General features: G+C 50.5%; 1 non-coding gene across 1 annotated transcript; it reads left to right on the top strand.

The window, feature by feature from the left end:
• The first annotated feature begins 4,313 nt into the window (after window positions 1-4,313).
• On the top strand, window positions 4,314-4,390 carry TRNAT-GGU (transfer RNA threonine (anticodon GGU)). The gene has a single exon. It is a non-coding gene; the product is annotated as a tRNA-Thr (tRNA).
• The last annotated feature ends 3,529 nt before the right edge of the window (window positions 4,391-7,919 follow it).

Raw genomic sequence — 7,919 nt, 5'->3', positions numbered from 1 at the left:
TAAAAAAGAAACAAAATAATAGTTCAGAAGATTGTAATTAAAACATTAAAGAAAATCAGAACATGACAGGAAAAGCTGTAATTTTCCTAATACCTGAGTCTCCTATTTATTCTAATAACTTCCACAGCAAATAATCCCTCCAGGAGAGACAAGCACAAGCAATCACCTTCCAGTCATTTGGGAGAAGAGCTTTTGCACTAATAGTATCTGATAAACCAAGTGTAAAAGGGGCAGTAGGCCCACACTGAACACAAGCAAGTTGAAGCTCTTTCAGAGTTCTAAAAGGTTCAGGTTCATGTTCTCGCACTAGTCTCCCCATATCATCCTGTCTTTCTGCAACAGGAAAACAGGTAAAGCCATCATCTATTGTTTCCCCTATATTTTGAGCCTGGTCTATAAATTGTTGGAGGGGGGATTTCCCAGATTTTGAGCTATAGACTCTGGAATCAGCCCGATAATGGAACAGAGGAGCAGAGGGTTGAATGTAGGAAGAAGCTGAGGGCAGCAGAGGCCCCGCGGCTAAGGCAGCCATAGCCATGAATATTTTATCCCCCGAGTCATCCTCAGACTCCAAGTTATCCTCATATTCACATCCCTCTGTTTCCAGCTCACCCTGATACTCTTCAGACAATGATTTGTCTTCATACGGAAACATTTCTACATAAAGGTCCCTTATTTTTTACCCTATCTGTCCCATATTCTTTTACTCCCAACTACACTTTCCCCAAAAACTTTCTTTACTCACTGTGCACACTTCACTTTGGGGAGTTCCATCACCTTCCTTCAGTTTTAGTTTCCTCGTACTCATACTCAAGTCTTCTGTTTGGGCGCCACTTGCTGCGGACCAGTGCAGCTCCTAATAACGGTGCAGTGCGGAATTAAGGGAACATACTCATCAAGAAAAAATGGGACCAGCCTGACCTGTGGTGGCGCAGTGGATAAAGTGTCGACCTGGAAACACTGAGGTCGCCAGTTTGAAACCCTGGGCTTGCCTGGTCAAGGCACATATGGGAGTTGAGGCTTCCTGCTCCTCCTTTCTGTCTGTCTGTCTGTCTGTCTGTCTCTCTCTAAAATGAATAAATAAAAAATATTTTTAAAATGGGACCAGAGGACCCTTCAAATGCTGATGGCAATATCCGAGTGCACTGTAGCCCCAGTTTGCTTTATTATATAACCGTATGCAAATCAAGGAAGTCCTTGATACAAAGTTACACATCCAGGCTAAAACAGGAGCTCTCCCAAGACATAAATAGGATGCCCGAATCCAATGGGAACCTGCATGTGAATGGCCATGATGGCGGTTCCTGGCCTTACAACTGGTGTAATTTGCGGCAGGATTCAGAGATTGGTATGGGGCTGCCACCCTTGATGGGTGGGGTAGAGTACTAGTTGCTGCTCTGGTTCCCCATGGCTGTCCTTTTAGGGGCCATGGGCTACATGTTTTTTACTCAAGAGGAAACCAGGAGTTCTGTGCGAGAAGCTGCCTGAGGTCAAAAGCTTCAGTATGAATTGCAAATAGAATGGCAGAAAAGTCTGGAATTGGAGCGAGCACTGGAGAAGGAATTATGGGTTCGAGAGTTGCAGTTTACCCTGGAAGCTGAACGTTTTCACCGGCAGTTTTTGGAGAAACAACTGCGGATTCAAGAGCTCGAGTCTCAGCTTCTGGTCAAAAGCCAGCAGCCACAGGAGCCTAAATGGTCACCAAAGGAGCAGCAGCATCCGTACTGGTGGATTGGCTTTGAGTCAGCGGGAGCAGGCGCTTATAACTCCTCTTCTGAGGATGAGAAGGCTCAGACTGAAGCTGCCATACGCACACTGAGAGCCTGACCAGTGGTCGCCAAGAAGGTAAAAACCCAGCAACAAAGAGTCCCTCAGGGGCAGCCACAGCCTCCTGCCCAGGTAATGGAACGCTCTGTGGTCCGCCCCTATACCCAGGCAGAGCTGATGGAGTTGGGGGCACAATTTAGGCAGAAACCTACTGAATCCCTGGTAGCCTGGTTACTATGATTATGGGTTATAGTGGTGGATGGCATCATGCTCTCCGGAACAGAGATGGAGAAATTGGCCGCCATTACCGCACACTCTTCCTTGAGGCAACATCTTCAGAACTTCCCTGGCAACCCAGGAGACCATACCCTATTAGAATGGGTGATGGCTGCCATTCCGTATGGTCTGGCAGAATGCTGGAGAATTGCTGGGGACAATGAGTCGGTGGCAGTGCTACAGTGAGTTAGTAAAGGTCCTTCGGGAACTAGGTATGAAGAATGCTGTTTTCAGCATTCTTGTGGGCCAGATGCAGAAGTGTTTATGGCCAAAATGAGGGAATTTGTCCTTGCTAGCGCCCCGTCAGCCCTTTTTGGGTCACTAATGGCTATCTTGGGCCCCTATGTGGGGCAGCCCATCAATGCAGTTACACAGATGGTAGCAGATTTGGGAGAGCTGGAGGCCACTCGGGATCATAAAGCAGTGAGGGCTGCTGCCTATGTTTCCCCCCCAACTAACAAGGGAAACGGGCCTGTAAAGGTTACCCGAATGCAGATGTGGGTAGACTTGATTGCGGCTGGAGCAGATAAGGGGAAATTGGACGGCCAGTCTAATAAAATTCTTTTGGAGCTTTGGTGGCAGCTTAAACCAGAACAGAAGTTCCAGCCACTGAGACGAAAGGCCCCAGCAGCTACCAATAAAACGTTTGGTGCGTGCACAGCTCGGTTACAAGATTATATAATAGAGTCGGCCGAGGCCCTGGCCGGTTGGCTCAGCGGTAGAGCGTCGGCCTAGCGTGCGGAGGACCCAGGTTCGATTCCCGGCCAGGGCACATAGGAGAAGCACCCATTTGCTTCTCCACCCCTCCGCCGCGCCTTCCTCTCTGTCTCTCTCTTCCCCTCCCGCAGCCAGGGCTCCATTGGAGCAGAGATGGCCCGGGCGCTGGGGATGGCTCTGTGGCCTCTGCCCCAGGCACTAGAGTGGCTCTGGTCGCAACATGGCGACACCCAGGAGGGTCGCAACATGGCGACGCCCAGGATGGGCAGAGCATCGCCCCCTGGTGGACAGAGCGTCGCCCCTGGTGGGCGTGCCGGGTGGATCCCGGTCGGGCGCATGCGGGAGTCTGTCTGACTGTCTCTCCCTGTTTCTAGCTTCAGAAAAATGAAAAAAAAAAAAAAAAAATTAAAAAAAAAAAAAATAGAGTCGGCCGAGGGAGAGGAGAACTCCCAAGACCCACTGTACCAGTTTGAATAGGAAAAGGGCCGAGGGACCCATCTAACGGGGGTGGGCGGGGACCGGAGGCCACATGTGGAACTGGCTATCCACTGGTCCCCTTCCAATGTACAACGGGTGTTGGCCTTGGTGGATACAGGTGCAGAATGTTCCCTTCTCTATGGGAACCCAGAGCAGTTTGCTGGGACCCCAGTGGCCATTGATGGTTACGGGGGACAAACTGTTCAAGTGAAGCCAATAACTATTCCATTGGGGATAGGAAGACTGCCTCCTAAGTCATATAAGGTGTATGTATCTCCTATTCCTGAATATATTTTGGGGGTAGATGTCTTGCAAGGACTGTGGTTGGAAACTACAGCTGGGGAGTTTCGGCTGCAGATCAGGGTTGTGAAGGCAGTATTGCGGGGACATGCATCACATTCCCCTTTGCAATTACCCATCCCTCGGTGTGTGACTAACACCAAGCAGTACCGCCTGCTAGGTGGTTATGAAGAAGTCACAGGGACAATCCTCAAACTAGAAAAGGTGGGAATCATCCGGCCAGCACACAGTCCTTACAACTCCCCAGTATGGCCTATGCGCAAAGCAGATGGAACCTGGAGAATGACAGTAGATTACAGGGAACTTAATAAAGTTGTTCCCCCTTTGCACGCTGCGGTTCCCTCGATAGCTAACATGATGGATTGGCTAAATCATGAGTTGGGGACATACCACTTTGTGGCAGACTTACCCAATGCTTTTTTCTCTATTGATATAGCCGCAGAGTCAAGACCAATTTGCCTTCAGTTGGGAAGGGAGACAATGGACCTTTGCAGTGTTACCCCAGGGCTATTTGCATAGCCCCACCTTGTGCCATGGGCTGGTGGCTGCTGACCTTGCTAAATGGAAACAGCCAGAGGTAGTCCGCATGTACCATTATATTGATGATATTATGCTAACTAGTGATTCTCTTTCAGAATTGGAGCAAGCAGTCCCTACCCTGCTATCCCATTTGAAAGCATGTGGCTGGGCAGTCAACGAGAACAAATTACAAGGACCTGGGTTATCTGTTAAATTCTTGGGAGTTGTCTGGTCGGGTAAGACAAAAGTTATCCCTGGCCCTGGCCGGTTGGCTCAGCGGTAGAGCGTCGGCCTGGTGTGCGGGAGGACCCGGGTTCGATTCCCGGCCAGGGCACATAGGAGAAGCGCCCATTTGCTTCTCTACCCCCCGCCTCCTTCCTCTCTGTCTCTCTCTTCCCCTCCTGCAGCCAAGGCTCCATCGGAGCAAAGATGGCTCCTTGGCCTCTGCCCCAGGTGCTAGAGTGGCTCTGGTCGTGGCAGAGCATCACCCCTGGTGGGCGTGCCGGGTGGATCCTGGTCAGGCGCATGCGGGAGTCTGTCTGACTGTCTCTCCCCGTTTCCAGCTTCAGAAAAATACAAAAAAAAAAAAAAAAAAGAAAAAAGAAAAAAGAAAAAAAAAGAAAAAAGTTATCCCTGATGCAGTTATAGATAAGATTCAAGCATACCCCGTGCCCACTACGGTAAAACAGTTACAGGAATTCTTAGGTTTGTTGGGGTATTAGCGAGCATTTATACCGCATTTGGCTCAGTTAATACGCCCTTGTACAACCTTATTCAAAAGGGGGTTCGTGGGGATTGGACTGAGCAGGTGCAAGGTTCATTTGCAGCTGCTAAGAGAGCTGTCAAGATGGCACAGGCCTTGAATGTGTTTGATCCTGCCAGGCCCTGTGAGCTGGATGTTCATGTAACCTCAGAGGGGTTTGGATGGGGCTTGTGGCAGCGGACAGAGCGCCTACGGCAACCTATTGGGTTTTAGTCCCAATTGTGGAAAGGTGCTGAAGTTCGTTACTCATTAGTAGAGAAGCAGCTGGCAGCTGTGTATGCTGCCCTCCTGGCAACTGAGAGTATTACAACCACAACACCAGTTACAGTCAAAACAACATACCCTATAGCTGGATGGGTGAGAGATTGGGCAACTAAACCACGTAGTGGTATGGCCCAAATGTCTACCCTGGCCAAGTGGGGTGCCTACCTGCAGCAACGCTGTGCTCTTAGCACCAGCCCATTGAGGGCAGAACTGCAGGAAGTCTTGGGTCCAGTCACCTATGTGACCTTAGAGTCAGGTGCAACTGGGGCTCAGGAGGCAGAACCTGAAATCAGTCCCTACCAGGAGGGGCGGGTGCCCATCCCCGAGGATGCCTGGTATACTGATGGTTCCAGCAGGGGCCAACCTGCCAAATGGATGGCTATCGCCTTCCATCCGGCCACTGAGACTATTTGGATGGACATGGGTACAGGCCAAAGCAGCCAATGGGCAGAATTAAGAGCTGTTTGGCTAGTTGCCCATAATGAACCTTCACCTCTGGTGATCTGTACTGACAGTTGGGCTGTCTATCATGGATTGCTACTTGGCACATTAACCAGTGGATGGTAATGCACCATCCACTATGGGGTCAGGCCATGTGGCAGGACTTATGGGAAATAGGACACCAGAAGCAGGTGACAGTATACCATGTCACGAGGCATGCCCCTCTAGCCCATCCTGGGAATGATAAGGCAGATACATTGGTAAAGTTGCGATGGTTGGAGACTGCCCCTGCAGGTGATGTGGCACAGTAGCTCCACCGGCGCCTGCTCCATGCAGGACAGAAAACTATGTGGGCTATGGTTAAGGCGTGGAACTTGCCTGTGTCCTATGCAGAGGTACTTGCAGCCTGTGAGCAATGTGCAGTATGTTCCAAGGAGCACCCTCGGAGACCACTGGTGTCACCTGGACAGATCCAGAGGGGTCATGTCCCACTGACACGATGGCAGATAGACATCATTGGACCCTTACCAAAGTCAGAAGGGTACCAGTATGCAGTCACTTGTGTAGATACTGCCACTGGTCTGCTTGCTGCTTACCCCACTCGTAACCCTGACCAGAGGGCAGTCATACAGCTCTGGACCACCTGAGTGCTGCATATGGGCAACCACTGGTCCTTGAAAGTGACAATGGTACCCACTTCACTGGTTCAATGGTGAGGCAATGGGCTCAAAAGCTGGGGGTGGACTGGAAGTATCATGTTCCCTACCACCCTCAGGCTGCTGGCATCATTGAGCGGTATAATGGACTCTTTTTTTTTTTTTTTTTTTTTTTTTGTATTTTTCTGAAGCTGGAAACGGGGAGAGACAGTCAGACAGACTCCCACATGCGCCTGACTGGGATCCACCCGGCACACCCACCAGGGGCGAAGCTCTGCCCAACAGGGGGCGATGCTCTGCCCCTCCGGAGGGGGGGGGGGTCGCTCTGCCACGACCAGAGCCACTCCAGCACCTGGGGCAGAGGCCAAGGAGCCATCCCCAGCGCCCGGGCCATCCTTGCTCCAATGGAGCCTTGGCTGCAGGAGGGGAAGAGAGAGACAGAGAGGAAGGAGGGGGCGGGGGTGGAGAAGCAAATGGGCGCTTCTCCTGTGTGCCCTGGCCGGGAATCAAACCCGGGTCCCCCGCATGCCAAGCCGACGCTCTACCACCGAGCCAACTGGCCAGGGCCATAATGAACTCTTAAAGCAGGGACTGCGACAGGAGGAGGACATCACTTCCTGTACTGGATGGACACGCCGCTTATGAATTGTACTCTGGATTTTGAATGAGAGACCTCGACGGGGGAGCCCAGCTCCAGTGGAAGCCCTCCTGCATCGGACAGGTGCCCCCATTCAGTTGCAGATACGCACCAAGGACATTTTACTCAAGCCAGGTTTCAGACAGCCGGGCAATGTGCTCTTACCTGCTCCAACAGCCCTTCTTAAAGGACAACAGCTTCAATGGACTTGGCCCTGGACTGTACAGGCCCCCCATCTGAGATGGGTGGCCTTGTTGGCACCATGGGGAAAGGGGTTAGAGGTGGACCTCCAGTTAACTCCTTGGGCAACCAGCACCTGGCCACCTAAGGTAGAAGTGTATTATCCCTTGAGCACTCAAGGGATAGCATTTTGAAGGGCACCTTTGTAATTTCTTTATGGCCAATAATGAGTTCTCCTATTTTACTACACATAGAACCAACAGATGCTGGTGTATTGGCCAATAAGGTTTGGTACGCCCGCTCAGGGCGGCCTCTGGTGCCAGCTACAGTGCTATCTGCAGACAAAACTCTGGCCTGTATTCTGCCAGAGGAAAAGGATTTGCCTCTCTTGGTGCCACTGACAGCTCTCTCATTTCGTCCATAGCTTTTGATCTGTTAATCCTATTGCTGTATTTGTACTATCTCTGTTTATGCAATGTATCCCACTCCTTGCACAGTGACCATCATGGAAGATACCTGTGGTTTAGATTGTAAAGCGAGCAAAAGGGGTGGAATGTTGGTCAAATGAGTTTGTAAATATGATATATGTGTTTGCTCACTTGTGACTTATATTGGGTGTGGGGGACAGGCTATAAGCAGGCCAGGTCGTTGTAGCCTAGGGTTTAGTTTTGAGACTGGGCTTTTCCCCTCACCCTTGACTGATTGTATGATCTGGGTGGTGCACTCTCATGAGGAATCCAATTATGCCTCGGATAAGTGGTTTTGTATCGGAGACTGACTTGTTTGTATATTGGATTAAGGGTTTGGGGTTTTCTACACTATAAAGTGGGACAGAATGTAGCATCCACCGGGTACGAGAACAAATGTCGGAGACTTTCAGGAATTAAGATGTTACTTTATTGGCCAGTTTAACCTGCACAGG

Source organism: Saccopteryx bilineata, chromosome X, assembly GCF_036850765.1.
Source record: "Saccopteryx bilineata isolate mSacBil1 chromosome X, mSacBil1_pri_phased_curated, whole genome shotgun sequence".
NCBI classification, from domain to species: Eukaryota; Metazoa; Chordata; class Mammalia; order Chiroptera; family Emballonuridae; genus Saccopteryx; species Saccopteryx bilineata.
Note: the sequence above shows the minus strand (reverse complement) of the source record. Positions and strands in the feature narration are given on the sequence as shown.